We start from the raw sequence: 20,010 nt of genomic DNA, 5'->3' as shown, positions 1-20,010 counted from the left end.
GAATAATGCTGTATAATCGACTGTATTTTTATTATTCACATGTGAATAATGCTGTATAATAGACTGTATTTATATTATTCGCATGTGAATAATGCTGTATAATGGACGGTATTTATATTATTCAAATGTGAATAATGCTGTATAATAGACTGTATTTATATTATTCACATGTGAATAATGCTGTATAATAGACTGTATTTATATTATTCACATGTGAATAATGCTGTATAATAGACTGTATTTATATTATTCACATGTGAATAATGCTGTATAATAGACTGTATTTATATTATTCGCATGTGAATAATGCTGTATAATGGACTGTATTTATATTATTCACATGTGAATAATGCTGTATAATAGACTGTATTTATATTATTCACATGTGAATAATGCTGTATAATAGACTGTATTTATGTTATTCGCATGTGAATAATGCTGTATAATAGACTGTATTTATATTATTCACATGTGAATAATGCTGTATAATAGACTGTATTTATATTATTCGCATGTGAATAATGCTGTATAATGGACTGTATTTATATTATTCACATGTGAATAATGCTGTATAATAGACTGTATTTATATTATTCACATGTGAATAATGCTGTATAATAGACTGTATTTATATTATTCACATGTGAATAATGCTGTATAATGGACTGTATTTATATTATTCACATGCGAATAATGCTGTATAACAGACTGTATTTACATTATGCACATGAGAATAATGCTGTATAATAGACTGTATTTATATTATTCACATGTGAATAATTGTCATGACTGGGTTCTTGGGTTTTGCTTCTCCGGAAGGCAAAGGAAAATTGGCGCGGGCAAGGCGTGAATTTAAATACATTATTTATTTTTAACACTAATAAACTACAAAAAAGGAAGCAAACAAATGGTGCGCACAAAGGCGGAAATACAACTTGACTAAGAAACAAAAGACATGCACGTGGGCACAAAAACTATGAACAAAGAAACAACAACACTAACTGTGGTCTTAATAAACAAAACTTACTTGGCATGAAAAAACAGGAAAAAGAGCAGCATGGATCATCAGAGTGTGAATTAAAGATTAAAGTACCAATGATTGTCACACACACACTAGATGTGGTGAAATTTGTCCTCTGCATTTGACCCATCCCCTTGGGGAGCAGTGGGCAGCAGCGGCGCCGCGCCCGGGAATCATTTTGGTGATTTAACCCCCAACTCCAACCCTTGATGTGTGTGAGGACGCCAGGACGAACAACAGAAACAGACAGATTTAAATAGTGACGTGATCAGTGAAAACAGGTGCGTGACAAGACAGGTGAACAGGTGCGTGACATGACAATGTGAACCAGGTGAAACTAATGGTTGCTATGGTGACAAATAAAGTGCACAAAAAGTCCAAAACCAAATCCGAACATGACTAAAACAAAATATAATCACAGACATGACAGAGCCCCCCCCTTACGGACAGATCCCAGATGTCCAAAACAAACAAAACAAGGCAGGATCCAGAGTCATGGGAGGGCGGGAGGGGGACATGGCGGTGGGTCGCCAGGCCAACTGGCCCCGGATCCACCGAGGCATGGTCATGTGGCGGCGACGCGTCGACCGCCGCTGAACCTGACGAGGTGGGCGACCTGGGAATGGCCACATTCGTGGCCGACGAAGCGCTGGGCGCACTTGGCGTGGCGGACGACCAGGTAGTGGCCACAACCGTGGCAGACAAGGAGGCAGGCGCGTCGTCGTCATTGCAGGCGTGGAAGCCGCAGATGACGCAGGTGCGGGTGCAGCAGATGAAGCAGGCGGCGAAGCTTGGCGTGGCACTTCGGGCGGCGAAGCTTGGTCTTGGCCGCTTGGAGGGTCTTGGCTGCTTGGAGGGTCTTGGTCTTGGCGACGGTCTGGGTCTTGGCGAGGGTCTTGGACTTGGCGTGGTTGGTCTTGGACTTGGTGTGGTTGGTCTTGGTCTTGGTCTTGGTCTTGGACTTGGCGTGATTGGTCTTGGACTTGGCGTGGTTGGTCTTGGACTTGGACTTGGCGTGGTTGGTCTTGGACTTGGACTTGGCGTGGTTGGTCTAGGACTTGGTCTTGGCGTGGTTGGTCTTGGACTTGGACTTGGCGTGGTTGGTCTTGGTATGGTTGGTCTTGGTCTTGGTATGGTTGGTCTTGGTCTTGGTGTTGGCATGGGGGGTCTTGGACTTGGTCTTGGCATGGTGTGTCTTGGCATGGGGGGTCTTGGACTTGGTCTTGGCATGGTGTGTTTTGGCATGGTGTGTCTTGGACTTGGTCTTGGCATGGTGTGTCTTGGCATGATGTGTCTTGGACTTGGTCTTGGCATGGTGTGGCTTGGCATGGGGGGTCTTGGACTTGGTCTTGGCATGGTGTGTCTTGGCATGGGGGGTCTTGGACTTGGTCTTGGCATTGTGTGTCTTGGCATGGTGTGTCTTGGTCTTGGCGTGGCGCTGCGACTGGCGGCACTGGGCGTCGTGGAGCTGCGACTGGCGGCACTGGGCGTCGTGGAGCTGCGACTGGCGGCACTGGGCGTCGTGGAGCTGCGACTGGCGGCACTTGGCATCGTGGAGCTGCGACTGGCGGCACTTGGCGTCGTGGAGCTGCGACTGGCGGCACTTGGCGTCGTGGAGCTGCGACTGGCGGCACTTGCCGTCGTGGAGCTGCGACTGGCAGCACTTGGCGTCGTGAAGCTGCGACTGGCGGCACTTGGCGGCGTGGAGCAGGTAGCGGAACTTGGCGTGGAGCTGCGACAGGTGCCTGGCATGGAGCAGGTACTGATGGCGCTTGGCGTGGTGGAGCTTGGCGTGGAGCTGGGCGTGGAGCAGGTGGCAGCTGGAGGTTGCGGCTTGGCAGGCCGAAAGACCGGTGGTGGTGACCGAACCGGAGGTTGCGACTTAGCAGGCCGAAAGACTGGTGGTGGTGGTCGTGCTGGAGGCTGTGGCTTGGCGTGACGAAATACTGGTGGTGGTGGTGGTGGTGGTCGTGCTGGAGGCTGTGGCTTGGCGTGACGAAAAGCGACCCCACCTGAACAGTCCCCAGCCCTAGCCCCCCCCCCCTCAAGGAGCGGATCCCAGACGCGCTCCCTGCGGTCTGGAACCGTCTTTTGGGGTGGGTGGAGGGAGGTCAGGAGGGGGGAAGAATCTTCCCCTCCAAACTGTCCAAAAAGTCTTTCTTCCTGGGATTGAGTGGGTGAAAAAAAATAATTGTGTGACTTGGGCGTGGCTTGAGTTCTGGGGGGCGGGTCATGAAAACTGGGTGACTGTGACTGACAGGATCTAATTTGTAAAAACATGTCCTGATAATGTCTTATCATGTTTTTAAAGTCTTTTGCTGGAGGTGAGTGATCACAAGAAAAAGTGTTCAGAGAAAAAAAATCTTGAGCTGTGATGTCATCAGGGTGACGCCGGGCTGCCTGTGGCTTGCTTCCGCCCGGAGGGGGAGGAGCTGGCGGGAGTGACGTGTCCTCTCTGCTTGCGGAAGCCCTCCCTGACGTCCTTCGTCGGGAGTGGCGCCTCCGGGACTGCGGTGACCCAGCGCAGTCCTCGGACCAAATGGAGTCTCTGTACTCCATGGAGGAGTAGCGCAGCGATTCCTCCTCCATGGCGCGGAGGACCTCCCTCGCTGCCTCGTCAAAACCGTCCAACTTTCATTTGGAGAAACTGTTATGCTGGCGTCCTACTGTCACGACTGGGTTCTGGGGTTTTGTTTCTCCAGAAGGCAACGGAAAGTTGGCGCGAGCCAGACGTGAGTTTGAATACATGATTTATTATTTAACACTAATAAACTACAAAAAAGGAAGCAAACAAATGGCGCGCACAAAGGCGGAAATACAACTTGACTAAGAAACAAAAGACATGCATGTGGGCACAAAAACTATGAACAAAGAAACAACAACACTAACTGTGGTCTTAATAAACAAAACTTACTTGGCATGAAAAAACAGGAAAAAGAGCAGCATGGATCATCAGAGTGTGAATGTGTGAGGACGCCAGGACGAACAACAGAAACACACAGATTTAAATAGTGACGTGATCAGTGAAAACAGGTGCGTGACAAGACAGGTGAACAGGTGCGTGACATGACAATGTGAACCAGGTGAAACTAATGGTTGCTATGGTGACAAATAAAGTGCACAAAAAGTCCAAAACCAAATCCGAACATGACTAAAACAAAATATAATCACAGACATGACAATAATGCTGTATAATAGACTGTATTTATATTATTCACATGTGAATAATGCTGTATAATAGACTGTATTTATATTATGCACATGAGAATAATGCTGTATAATTGACTGTATTTATATTATTCAGATGTGAATAATGCTGTATAATAGACTGCATTTACATTATTCACATGTGAATAATGCTGTATAATAGACTGTATTTATATTATTCACACGTGAATAATGCTGTATAATACACTTTATTTATATTATTCTCATGTGAATAATGCTGTATAACAGACTGTATTTATGTTATTCCCATGTGAATAATGCTGTATAATAGACTGTATTTATATTATTCACATGTGAATAATGCTGTATAACAGACTGCATTTACATTATTCACATGTGAATAATGCTTTATTATAGACTGTTTTTATATTATTCACATGTGAATAATGCTGTATAATAGACTGTATTTATATTATTCACATGTGAATAATGCTGTATAATAGACTGCATTTATATTATTCACGTGTGAATAATGCTGTATAATAGACTGTATTTATATTATTCACATGTGAATAATGCTGTATAATGGACTGTATTTATATTATTCACATGTGAATAATGCTCTATAATAGACTGTATTTATATTATTCACATGTGAATAATGCTCTATAATAGACTGTATTTATATTATTCACATGTGAATAATGCTGTATAATAGATGATATTTACATTATGCACATGTGAATAATGCTGTATAATAGACTGTATTTATATTATGCACATGTGAATAATGCTGTATAATAGACTGTATTTACATTATGCACATGTGAATAATGCTGTATAATAGACTGTATTTATATTATTCACATGTGAATAATGCTGTATAATAGACTGTATTTAAATTATTCACATGTGAATAATGCTGTATAATTGACTGTATTTCTATTATTCACATGTGAATAATGCTGTATAATAGACTATATTTATAAATTATTCACGTGTGAATAATGCTGTATAATAGACTGTATTTATATTATGCACATGTGAATAATGCTGTATAATAGACTGTATGTATATTATTCATATGTGAATAATGCTGTATAATAGACTGTATTTAAATTATTCACATGTGAATAATGCTGTATAATTGACTGTATTTCTATTATTCACATGTGAATAGTGCTGTATAATAGACTGTATTTATAAATTATTCATGTGTGAATAATGCTGTATAATAGACTGTATTTATATTATGCACATGTGAATAATGCTGCATAATAGACTGTATTTATATTATTCACATGTGAATGATGCTGTATAATAGACTGTATTTAAATTATTCACATGTGAATAATGCTGTATAATAGACTGTATTTATATTATTCACATGTGAATAATGCTTTATTATAGACTGTATTTATATTATTCACATGTGAATAATGCTGTATAATAGACTGTATTTATATTATTCACATGTGAATAATGCTGTATAATAGACTGTATTTATATTATTCACATGTGAATAATGCTCTATAATAGACTGTATTTATATTATTCACATGTGAATAATGCTCTATAATAGACTGTATTTATATAATTCACATGTGAATAATGCTCTATAATAGACTGTATTTATATTATTCACATGTGAATAATGCTGTATAATAGATGATATTTACATTATGCACATGTGAATAATGCTGTATAATAGACTGTATTTACATTATGCACATGTGAATAATGCTGTATAATAGACTGTATTTACATTATGCACATGTGAATAATGCTGTATAATAGACTGTATTTATATTATTCACATGTGAATAATGCTGTATAATAGACTGTATTTAAATTATTCACATGTGAATAATGCTGTATAATAGACTGTATTTATATTATTCACATGTGAATAATGCTTTATTATAGACTGTATTTATATTATTCACATGTGAATAATGCTGTATAATAGACTGTATTTATACTATTCACATGTGAATAATGCTGTATAATAGACTGTATTTATATTATTCACATGTGAATAATGCTCTATAATAGACTGTATTTATATTATTCACATGTGAATAATTCTCTTTAATAGACTGTATTTATATTATTCACATGTGAATAATGCTGTATAATAGTTGATATTTACATTATGCACATGTGAATAATGCTGTATAATAGACTGTATTTACATTATGCACATGTGAATAATGCTGTATAATAGACTGTATTTACATTATGCACATGTGAATAATGCTGTATAATAGACTGTATTTATATTATTCACATGTGAATAATGCTGTATAATAGACTGTATTTATATTATTCACATGTGAATAATGCTGTATAATAGATGATATTTACATTATGCACATGTGAATAATGCTGTATAATAGACTGTATTTATATTATTCACATGTGAATAATGCTGTATAATAGACTGTATTTACATTATGCACATGTGAATAATGCTGTATAATAGATGATATTTACATTATGCACATGTGAATAATGCTGTATAATAGACTGTATTTACATTATGCACATGGGAATAATGCTCTATAATAGACTGTATTTATATTATTCACATGTGAATAATGCTGTATAATAGACTGTATTTATATTATTCACATGTGAATAATGCTGTATAATAGAATGTATTTATATTATTCACATGTGAATAATGCTGTATAATAGATGATATTTACATTATGCACATGTGAATAATGCTGTATAATAGACTGTATTTATATTATTCACATGTGAATAATGCTGTATAATAGACTGTATTTATATTATTCACATGTGAATAATGCTGTATAATAGATTATATTTACATTATGCACATGTGAATAATGCTGTATAATAGACTGTATTTACATTATGCACATGGGAATAATGCTGTATAATAGATGATATTTACATTATGCACATGTGAATAATGCTGTATAATAGACTGTATTTACATTATGCACATGGGAATAATGCTGTATAATAGATGATATTTACATTATGCACATGTGAATAATGCTGTATAATAGACTGTATTTATATTATTCACATGTGAATAATGCTGTATAATAGACTGTATTTATATTATTCACATGTGAATAATGCTGTATAATAGATGATATTTACATTATGCACATGTGAATAATGCTGTATAATAGACTGTATTTACATTATGCACATGGGAATAATGCTGTATAATAGATGATATTTACATTATGCACATGTGAATAATGCTGTATAATAGACTGTATTTACATTATGCACATGGGAATAATGCTGTATAATAGAAAAGCGCTGTACAAGTATAACCCTTTTACCATTTATCTTCTATTTGTCAAGATATCTTTTCTCTCATCTTAAGCGTAGGTGTATAACGCCCGGTGTTGTCCGCACCAAAACAGGGTGGGTGTGTGTCGCCCGTATGGCGGCTGATTGGTCGGCAGTCATGTGTTTCTACTGCCAACACCAGCAGCCGCACAAAATAATGCCACTGCTGGGGTAAACACAACCTTACAGGTGTGTCGAAAGGTGATGAAAACATGAATAAAAAAACAATCTCCTTTGATTTGCTTGGCTTTCACTCCCTTGCATCATTGGAGTTCCTTCCCTGGGTCTGCAGCTCCTGACGAGAGCTGCCAGGGTGTGGAAGAGTGAGGCTAGGGTGGCAAAGAGAAGGTGCAGACACACTAAGACGAGCACAGAGACTAAAAGATAATAAATGTAGTGTAATAAATGTGTGTTGTTTACATGAAACAACAGGAAGGTGCTGAACTGATGCCGTGTTGTTGTAGAATACATCAAGGATATTATTACAAAGTGCTACAGACCAAAGAATATACCTTTTTTCTTTTTTTTTAACCAAAGAAGACATTTTTCTAACCGTAAATATCCCGTTTTACCAACGTCGTGTTTGGCTCACGTTGTACAGTATACCGGTACTGGTAGGGTATCGCGGTTCTAATGAATCAAAAATGGTACTATACTCTGTTTGAAAAATACGAGCAGAGGAGCATGTTTGGCAGCGCACACACACAGAGTACTTACAAGCAGACACAGTGTGTAGACAGAAAATGGAGAACGGATGCATTTTGGTGTAAAAAGTAAAGATAAATGTGAAGTTCAGGAAGAGGTGCTTTAAGACGTGTTTTACCTACTTCTAAATCACTAATCCTGGTCTCCATGGCGACAAATAAAGTAAGTTTCTTACAAGTAGCATTATCACTGGAGGACGAGGAATAGCTAAAAATGCTTCACTACACACTGTAGGAAGATACAATAGCTCACCGGCGTCACAATGTAAACAAATGCTGGCACGCCTGAATGTAAACAAATGCCATGGGTGACATCCACTGTAATGATACCAAGTACAAGAGCGTATCTAGTCGATACTAATGTGATTACATCGATATTTTTTATCGTCACAAAATCTCTTTTACTTTTTTTAAAATTTAGAATATGTTTATAAAGTCAGTAAATATGTCCCTGGACACATGAGGACTTTGAATATGACCAATGTATGATCCTGTAACTACTTGGTATCAGATCCATACCTAAATGTGTGGTATCATCCAAAACTAATGTAAAGTATCAAAGAAGAGAAGTACACGTGATTATTACATTTTAGCGGCTAACATCCATCTGCAGTCTGCAGTGTTTTAGCTACTTCTAAATCACTAATCCTGGCCTCCATGGCGACAAATAAAGTAAGTTTCTTACAAGTACCATTATCACTGGAGGACGAGGAATAGCTAAACATGCTTCACTAAACACCGTAGGAAGATACAATACCTCACCGGCGTCACAATGTAAACAAACGCCATGGGTGGATCTACACCTGACATCCACTGTAATGATACCAAGTTCAATAGCGTATATAGTCGATACTACTATGATTGCATCGATATTTTTTATCGCCACAAAATCTCTTTTACTTTTTTAAAAAGTGATGTAATGTTTATAAAGTCAGTAAATATGTCCCTGGACACATGAGGACTTTGAATATGACCAATGTATGATCCTGTAACTACTTGGTATCGGATCATACCTAAATGTGTGGTATCATCCAAAACTAATGTAAAGTATCAAAGAAGAGAAGTACACGTGATTATTACATTTTAGCAGCTATTATCCATCTGCAGTCTGCAGTGTTTTAGCTACTTCTAAATCACTAATCCTGGCCTCCATGGCGACAAATAAAGTAAGTTTCTTACAGGTTGCATTATCACTGGAGGACGAGGAATAGCTAAAAATGCTTCACTACACACTGTAGGATGATACAATAGCTCACCGGCGTCACAATGTAAACAAATGCCATGGGTGACATCTACTGTAATGATACCAAGAACAAGAGCGTATCTAGTCGATACTACTGTGATTACATCGATATTTTTTATCGTCACAATATCTCTTTTACTTTTTTAAAAAGTGATGTTATGTTTATAAAGTCAGTAAATATGTCCCTGGACACATGAGGACTTTGAATATGACCAATGTATGATCCTGTAACTACTTGGTATCGGATCATACCTAAATGTGTGGTATCATCCAAAACTAATGTAAAGTATCAAACAAGAGAAGAATAAGTGACTATTACATTTTAGCGGCTAACATCCATCTGCAGTCTGCAGTGTTTTAGCTACTTCTAAATCACTAATCCTGGTCTCCATGGCGACAAATAAAGTATGTTTCTTACAGGTAGCATTATCACTGGAGGACGAGGAATAGCTAAAAATGCTTCACTACACACTGTAGGAAGATACAATAGCTCACCGGCGTCACAATGTAAACAAATGCTGGCACGCCTGAATGTAAACAAATGTCATGGGTGACATCCACTGTAATGATACCAAGTACAAGAGCGTATCTAGTCGATACTACTGTGATTACATCGATATTTTTTGTCGTCACAAAATCTCTTTTACTTTTTTTAAAATGTATAATACGTTTATAAAGTCAGTAAATATGTCCCTGGACACATGAGGACTTTGAATATGACCAATGTATGATCCTGTAACTACTTGGTATCAGATCCATACCTAAATGTGTGGTATCATCCAAAACTAATGTAAAGTATCAAAGAAGAGAAGAATAAGTGATTATTACATTTTAGCGGCTATTATCCATCTGCAGTGTTTTGGCTACTTCTAAATCACTAATCCTGGCCTCCATGGCGACAAATAAAGTAAGTTTCTTACAAGTAGCTTTATCACTGGAGGATGAGGAATAGCTAAACATGCTTCACTACACACCGTAGGAGGATACAATAGCTCACCGCCGTCACAATGTAAACAAACGCCATGGGTGGATCCACACCTGACATCCACTGTAATGATACCAAGTACAATAGCGTATCTAGTCGATACTACTATGATTACACCGATATTTTTTATCATCACAAAATCTCTTTTACTTTTTTAAAAAGTGATGTTATGTTTAGGAAGTCAGTAAATATGTCCCTGGACACATGAGGACTTTGAATATGACCAATGTATGATCCTGTAACTACTTGGTATCGGATCCATACCTAAATGTGTGGTATCATCCAAAACTAATGTAAAGTATCAAAGAAGAGAAGAATAAGTGATTATTACATTTTAACAGAAGTGTAGATAGAACATGTTGAAACAGAGAGTAAGCAGATATTAACAGTAAATGAACAAGTGGATTAGTAATCAATTTTTACAGTTTGTCCCTCATAAAGTGTACAAAATAATAGGTGTATAAATGACACAATATGTTACTGCATACGTCAGCAGACTAATTAGGAGTCTTTGTTTGTTTACTTACTACTAAAAGACAAGTTGTCTAGTATGTTCACTATTTTATTTAAGGACTAAATGACAATAATAAACATATGCTTCATGTACACTAAGATTTTTTGTTAAAATAAAGCCAATAATGGCATTTTTTTTGTGGACCCCTTTATTTAGAAAAGTATCAAAATACATTTTGGTACCGGTACCAAAATATTGGTATCGAGACGACCCTGGATTGTACCATACAACCCTCATTTCCATCATTTTTGCTCTCAAAGTCCACCTGTGTCCAGGGACTGTGTCCAAAAGTCTTTAGTTCCAGTCCTGGCAGTCGTCCTTTCCCACCCTTGAGTGGGTCCCAGCGTGGATATTTAGTCGGAGGCTGGCGGGCGTCAGCGCTGATAAAGAAAGTGCGAGGAGAAAAGAGAAAAAAGGACGTCTGGAAGAAGGCGATGCGGATCACGTTGGTGCGGACCTCTCGGGGGTTCAGCTGTGCTCTGCATTGTAGAGACGCCTTGGAACTCTCCGGAACTTCACTTTCACAACTTATCGCTGCAAGTAACCGTTAAGCTGCTTTCAGTTCACGACTAATCAAAGCCAATTGTCATTTCAGAGCCGACAAGAGTGTCTCCAAGACAAGATCCTTCTTCTGGTGAGTCCTCTGAACACATCCCAGTGTAACTTATGTCTTTGTCTTGCTGAAATAAGCAGGGGCGTCCATGGTAACGTTGCTTGGATGGCAACATATGTTGCTCCAAAAGCTGTATGTACCTTTCAGCATTAATGGTGCCTTCACAGATGTGTAAGTTACCCATGTCTTGGGCACTAATACACCCCCATACCATCACACATGCTGGTTTTTACACTTTGCGCCTATAACAGTCCGGATGGTTCTTTTCCTCTTTAATCCGGCGGACACGACGTCCACAGTTTTCAAAAACAATCTGAAATGTGGACTCGTCAGACCACAGAACACTTTTCCCACTTTGCATCAGTCCATCTTAGATGAGCTCGGGCCCAGCGAAGCCGGCGGCGTTTCTGGGTGTTGTTGATACATGGCTTTGGCTTTGCGTAGTAGAGTTTTAACTTGCACTTACAGATGTAGCGACCAACTGTAGTTACTGACAGTTGTTTTCTGAAGTGTTCCTGAGCCCATGTGGTGATATCCTTTACACACGGATGTCGTTTTTTGATGCAGTACCGCCTGAGGGATCCAAAGTCTGTAATATCATGGCTTATATGCAGTGATATCTCCAGATTCTCTGAACCTTTTGATGGTATTACGGAGCGTAGATGATGAAATCCCTAAATTCCTTGCAATAGCTGGTTGAGAAATGTTGTTCTTAAACAATTCGCTCACGCATTTGTTCACAAAGTGGTGACCCTCGCCCCGTCCTTGTTTGTGAACGACTGAGCGTTTCATGGAAGCTGCTTTTATACCCAATCATGGCACCCACCTGTTCCCAATTAGCCTGTCCACCCGTGGGATGTTCCAAATAAGTGTTGGATGAGCATTCCTCAACTTTCTCAGTCTTTTTTGCCACTTGTGCCAGCTTTTTTGAAACATGCTGCAGGCATCAAATTCCAAACGAGCTAATATTTGCAAAAAATAACTACGTTTTCCAGTTCAAACGTTAAATATCTTGTCTTTGCAGTCTATTCAATTGAATATAAGTTGAAAAGGATTTGCAAATCATTGTGTTCTCTTTTTATTTACCATTTAGTCAGGGTTTGTTACTAAGCTCGTAATGCAACCAGCATATACAATTAGGGATCTGAATCGAAAACTGGTTCTTGTCCAGAACCGGCTCCCAGTTCACTCGGAATCCCCTTGCCAATTGTTGAAACGGTTCTCTCCCCTGTGGGCGGGAATGATGCCATTATGCGACGGGCGTAGTAGATTGCTACATGTATTCAGTGCAAGGTTGCTATTTCATCAAGAGGAGGACATAGGAGCAATATGTCGTTTGAACACACACATGTACTAATTACTATCACTAGTTTCTCTTTGGAAGACTGCAATGACCCAGACCAGGATAGACGAAAGTCACAGAGCAGTAACTAAGTTTATGGTCAAAAGCTTGCACACTTTTTGTCACAGTGCTCCTGATTTTCGGTAGGGGAATGTTCAATTTTAGTCAGAGAAAAGTTGCATGTTTTCCTTCGACCAAATTTTCACTCAGTCATTTCCATTATACAGGTGGAACTCATCAAATTTGAATATCGTATAAAGGTTAATTCATGTCAACAATTCATGTTCAAATGTGAAACTAATATGTGAAGCCTTTATTGGTCTGATTTATAACGTTTTGATGTATTAATTTTGATGATCGTAGATAAGTTTATGAAAACCACACACTGTGAAAATGTAAAAAAAAATGTAAAATGTCACATGCATGCAAATACTCTAAAATGTACAGTATTATGTCTAAATTTAATATTTTGCAGATTGTACATTTAAATTTAGGCGTTTGTGTCAAAGCTAGTTTTGGCTAACAACATGTTTTCTTGTATTTTTGTGGCAGGGAGTTTCAGACATTGAGGGGTTAAGTCTATGAGCTTTTTTGCAAACTGCCTGGAAATGAACCACGCCGTGTGTTTAAGTGTGTCTAAGCTGCTTGCAAGCAGATATCTAACAGATACGCAGCATTGAAGTCTCATTTGTATTAGCTCACTTGAAGGTTGTCCAGTGAAAGGTTGTACAAATACTTTCAGGTTGAAATCCTCATGTACCGCTCACATGTAACGGAAACACAGGCATTTTGCAGTTGTTGGTGACAGGGCAACACGGTGTAAAAAAGTGGTTAGGGCTCGTGCCTTACAGTGAGGAGGTCTTAGGTTCGATTCCCAAGCTAGGGGTCTTTGTGTGTGGAGTTTGCATGTTCTCCACGTGACCGCGTGGGTTCTCTCCGGTGCTCCAAAGACATGCATCTGGGGACAGGCTGATTGGTAATCACAGCTGCCGGTATTCTACCGTAAATTCTATAGTTTTTGGGGTTTTTTGTAAACAGGTTCAAAATATATCAATTTTTTTCATAGTAATTTACTGTAAACAAAACCAGTTATCAACTGTAAAATTAAGGGACTCAACATCAACATAATGTAATGTTTTATACATCGTAAATGTTTTGTTTACCGGGAATTCCTGGTAATAACAGCTGCCGGTATTTTACAGTAAATTCTATAGTTTTTGTGTTTTTTTTGTAAACAGGTTAAAAATATATCCGTTTTTTTCATAGTAATTTACTGTAAACAAAACCAGTTATCAACAGTAAAATTAAGGGATTCAACATCAACATAACGTAATGTTTTATACATCGTAAATGTTTTGTTTACCGGGAATTCCTGGTAATCACAGCTGCCGGTATTTTACAGTAAATTCTATAGTTTTTGTGTTTTTTTGTAAACAGGTTAAAAATATATCAGTTTTTTTCATAGTCATTTACTGTAAAAAAAAAAAAACATTTATCAACAGTAAAATTAAGGGATTCAACATCAACATACTGTAATGTTTTTATACATCGTAAATGTTTTGTTTACCGTAAATTCCTGGTAATCACAGCTGCCGGTATTCTACCGTAAATTCTATAGTTTTTGGGGTTTTTTGTAAACAGGTTCAAAATATATCCGTTTTTTTCATAGTAATTTACTGTAAACAAAACAAGTTATCACCCGTAAAATTAAGGGACTCAACATCAACATAATGTAATGTTTTATACATCGTAAATGTTTTGTTTACCGGGAATTCCTGGTAATCACAGCTGCCGGTATTTTACCGTAAATTCTATAGATTTGATGTTTTTTTGTAAACAGGTTCAAAATATATCAGTTTTTTTCATAGTAATTTACTATAAACAAAACAAGTTATCAACTGTTAAATTAAGGGACTCAACGTCAACATAATGTAATGTTTTATACATCGTAAATGTTTTGTTTACCATGAATTCCTGGTAATCACAGCTGCCAGTATTTTACCGTAAATTCTATAGTTTTTGGGGTTTTTTGTAAACAGGTTCAAAATATATCCGTTTTTTTCATAGTAATTTACTGTAAAGAAAACCAGTTATCAACAGTAAAATTAAGGGATTCAACATCAACATACTGTGATGTTTTATACATCGTAAATGTTTTGTTTACCGTGAATTCCTGGTAATCACAGCCGCCGGTATTTTACCGTAAATTCTATAGTTTTGGGGGTTTTTTGTAAACAGGTTCAAAATATATCAGTTTTTTTTCATAGTAATTTACTGTAAACAAAACCGGTTATCAACAGTAAAATTAAGGGATTCAACATCAACATACTGTAATGTTTTATACATCGTAAATGTTTTGTTTACCGTGAATTCCTGGTAATCACAGCTGCCGGTATTTTACCGTAAATTCTATAGTTTTGGGGTTTTTTTGTAAACAGGTTCAAAATATATCAGTTTTTTTCATAGTAATTTACTGTAAACAAAACAAGTTATCAACTGTTAAATTAAGGGACTCAACGTCAACATAATGTAATGTTTTATACATCGTAAATGTTTTGTTTACCATGAATTCCTGGTAATCACAGCTGCCAGTATTTTACCGTAAATTCTATAGTTTTTGGGTTTTTTTGTAAACAGGTTCAAAATATATCTGTTTTTTTCATAGTAATTTACTGTAAAGAAAACCAGTTATCAACAGTAAAATTAAGGGATTCAACATCAACATACTGTGATGTTTTATACATCGTAAATGTTTTGTTTACCGTGAATTCCTGGTAATCACAGCCGCCGGTATTTTACCGTAAATTCTATAGTTTTGGGGTTTTTTTGTAAACAGGTTCAAAATATATCAGTTTTTTTTCATAGTAATTTACTGTAAACAAAACAAGTTATCAACTGTTAAATTAAGGGACTCAACGTCAACATAATGTAATGTTGTATACATCGTAAATGTTTTGTTTACCGTGAATTCCTGGTAATCACAGCTGCCAGTATTTTACCGTAAATTCTATAGTTTTTGGGGGTTTTTGTAAACAGGTTCAAAATATATCGGTTTTTTTCATAGTAATTTACTGTAAACAAAACCAGTTATCAACAGTAAAATTAAGGGATTAAACATCAACATACTGTGATGTTTTATACATCGTAAATGTTTTGTTTACCATGAATTCATGGTAATCACAGCTGCCAGTATTTTACCGTAAATTCTATAGTTTTTGGGGTTTTTTGTAAACAGGTTCAAAATATATCTGTTTTTTTCATAGTAATTTACTGTAAAGAAAACCAGTTATCAACAGTAAAATTAAGGGATTCAACATCAACATACTGTGATGTTTTATACATCGTAAATGTTTTGTTTACCGTGAATTCCTGGTAATCACAGCCGCCGGTATTTTACCGTAAATTCTATAGTTTTGGGGTTTTTTTGTAAACAGGTTCAAAATATATCAGGTTTTTTTCATAGTAATTTACTGTAAACAAAACCAGTTATCAACAGTAAAATTAAGGGATTCAACATCAACATACTGTGATGTTTTATACATCGTAAATGTTTTGTTTACCGTGAATTCCTGGTAATCACAGCCGTCGGTATTTTACCGTAAATTCTATAGTTTTGGGGTTTTTTTGTAAACAGGTTCAAAATATATCCGTTTTTTTCATAGTAATTTACTATAAACAAAACAAGTTATCAACTGTTAAATTAAGGGACTCAACGTCAACATAATGTAATGTTTTATACATCGTAAATGTTTTGTTTACCATGAATTCATGGTAATCACAGCTTCCAGTATTTTACCGTAAATTCTATAGTTTTTGGGGTTTTTTGTAAACAGGTTCAAAATATATCCGTTTTTTTCATAGTAATTTACTGTTAAGAAAACCAGTTATCAACAGTAAAATTAAGGGATTCAACATCAACATACTGTGATGTTTTATACATCGTAAATGTTTTGTTTACCGTGAATTCCTGGTAATCACAGCCGCCGGTATTTTACAGTAAATTCTATAGTTTTTGTGTTTTTTTTGTAAACAGGTTAAAAATATATCGGTTTTTTTCACAGTCATTTACTGTAAACAAAACCAGATATCAACTGTAAAATTAAGGGACTCAACATCAACATACTGTAATGTTTTATACATCGTAAAGGTTTTGTTTACCGTGAATTCCTGGTAATCACAGCCGCCGGTATTTTACAGTAAATTCTATAGTTTTTGTGTTTTTTTTGTAAACAGGTTCAAAATATATCGGGTTTTTTCACAGTCATTTACTGTAAACAAAACCAGTTATCAACTGTAAAATTAAGGGACTCAACATCAACATACTGTAATGTTTTATACATCGTAAATGTTTTGTTTACCGTGAATTCCTGGTAATCACAGCTGCCGGTATTTTACCGTAAATTCTATAGTTTTGTGTTTTTTTTGTAAACAGGTTCAAAATATATCAGTTTTTTTCATAGTAATTTACTGTAAACAAAACAAGTTATCAACTGTTAAATTAAGGGACTCAACGTCAACATAATGTAATGTTTTATACATCGTAAATGTTTTGTTTACCATGAATTCCTGGTAATCACAGCTGCCAGTATTTTACCGTAAATTCTATAGTTTTTGGGGTTTTTTGTAAACAGGTTCAAAATATATCCGTTTTTTTCATAGTAATTTACTGTAAACAAAACCAGTTATCAACAGTAAAATTAAGGGATTCAACATCAACATAATGTAATGTTTTATACATCGTAAATGTTTTGTTTACCGTGAATTCCTGGTAATCACAGCTGCCGGTATTTTACCGTATTTTTTTTTAACAGTTTAAGGAGATGACAAAGTTACATTCTTGCATAATTTCCACATTTTAATTTGTTAAATTCTTCAGTTGATTATTTATTTCTGATATATATATTCTCAAATGTTATCCTATTTTTAAATGCTACGTTTGTGCCTGTTAAGACCTCACTTTAGTTTTTGTAAGGTCACGTTACCTCGGAGTTTGTGATTCTCAAACTACGAGTACGCCAAAAAAATCACATAATTATCTAGCTGAGGCAATTACTGGAGGAAATGCGTATGAATGCTCCAATGCTGAAGTTGAAGTGAAATGCTGACAGAATGTAGTATGAATGTAAGAATAGTTTGAATGTTGCAATGGTTTTGAATGTTGAAGAGCTTGAATTTCCAGGAAAAAAATAATTTGGTTTGGAATTTGGGAAATTGTTGGTTGGATGAGGGAAATGTGTTAATGTTGGAATGGTTTGAATACATTGAAAAATGTGGGGATATTGAATGGGAAACATTTCCCGGAAAAGCTGGAATTCTGGGAATTTTGATAGTAGGCTAATATTGCTAACATAGACACTTACTTCATGTGTTCCTTCATTATAACACTTATATAAGACTTATAAAGTCATTGTGATAGTAGGCTAATAGACACTTACATCATGTGTTGTCTTCATTATAACACTTATATAAGACTGGTACAGTCATTTTGATAGTAGGCTAATATAGCTAACTTAGACACTTACATCATGTGTTGCCTTCATTATAACACTTATATAAGACTTTTAAAGTAATTTTGATAGTACGCTAATATAGCTAATACAGACACTTACATCATGTGCTGTCTTCATTATAAAACTTGTATAATAATTTTGAAGTCATTTTGATAGTAGGCTAATATAACTAATATAGACACTTACACCATGTGTTGCCTTCATTATAACACTTATATAAGACTTTTAAAGTCATTTTGATAGTAGGCTAATATAAGTAATTTAGACACTTACAACATGTGTTGTCTTCATTATAACACTTATATAAGACTTTTAAAGTCATTTTGATAGTAGGCTAATATAGACACTTACATCATGTGTTGTCTTCATTATAACACTTATATAAGATTTTTAAAGTCATTTTGATAGTAGGCTAATATAAGTAATTTAGACACTTACATAATGTGCTGTCTTAATTATAACACTTATATAAGACTTTTAAAGTAATTTTGATAGTAGGCAAATATAGTTAATGTAGACACTTACATCATGTGTTGTCTTCATTATGAAACTTGTATAATAATTTTAAAGTCATTTTGATAGTAGGCTAATATAACTAATATAGACACTTACACAATGCATGACCTTCATTATAACACTTATATAAGACTTTTAAAGTAATTTTGATAGTAGGCTAATATAACTAATTTAGACACTTACATCATGTGTTGTCTTCATTATAACACTTATATAAGACTTTTAAAGTAATTTTGATAGTAGGCTAATATAACTAATTTAGACACTTACATCATGTGTTGTCTTCATTATAACACTTATATAAGACTTTTAAAGTAATTTTGATAGTAGGCTAATATAACTAATTTAGACACTTACATAATGTGTTGTCTTAATTATAACACTTATATAAGACTTTTAAAGTCATTTTGATAGTAGGCAAATATAGTTAATATAGACACTTACATCATGTGTTGTCTTCATTATAACACTTATATAAGACTTGAAAAGTAATTTTGATAGTAGGCTAATATTGCTAACATAGACACTTACTTCATGTGTTGCCTTCATTATAACACTTATATAAGACTTGTAAAGTCATTGTGATAGTAGGCTAATAGACACTTACATCATGTGTTGTCTTCATTATAACACTTATATAAGACTGGTAAAGTCATTTTGATAGTAGGCTAATATAGCTAACTTAGACACTTACATCATGTGTTGCCTTCATTATAACACTTATATAAGACTTTTAAAGTAATTTTGATGGTACGCTAATATAGCTAATACAGACACTTACATCATGTGCTGTCTTCATTATAAAACTTGTATAATAATTTTGAAGTCATTTTGATAGTAGGCTAATATAACTAATATAGACACTTACACCATGTGTTGCCTTCATTATAACACTTATATAAGACTTTTAAAGTCATTTTGATAGTAGGCTAATATAGACACTTACATCATGTGTTGTCTTCATTATAACACTTATATAAGACTTTTAAAGTCATTTTGATAGTAGGCTAATATAACTAATTTAGACACTTACATAATGTGCTGTCTTAATT

General features: G+C 35.8%; 1 protein-coding gene across 1 annotated transcript in view; it reads left to right on the top strand.

Moving 5' to 3' along the window:
- Window positions 1-20,010, top strand: part of rap1gapb (RAP1 GTPase activating protein b) — a 411,217-nt gene that overhangs the window by 99,381 nt on the left and 291,826 nt on the right. The window contains exon 2 of the mRNA XM_062037579.1: window positions 11,573-11,611. The gene's annotated coding sequence lies outside the window, so the exon portion shown is untranslated. The remainder of the gene's footprint in view (window positions 1-11,572; window positions 11,612-20,010) is intronic.

This window comes from Entelurus aequoreus, linkage group LG26 (genome assembly GCF_033978785.1).
Source record: "Entelurus aequoreus isolate RoL-2023_Sb linkage group LG26, RoL_Eaeq_v1.1, whole genome shotgun sequence".
NCBI lineage: Eukaryota > Metazoa > Chordata > Actinopteri > Syngnathiformes > Syngnathidae > Entelurus > Entelurus aequoreus.
Note: the sequence above shows the minus strand (reverse complement) of the source record. Positions and strands in the feature narration are given on the sequence as shown.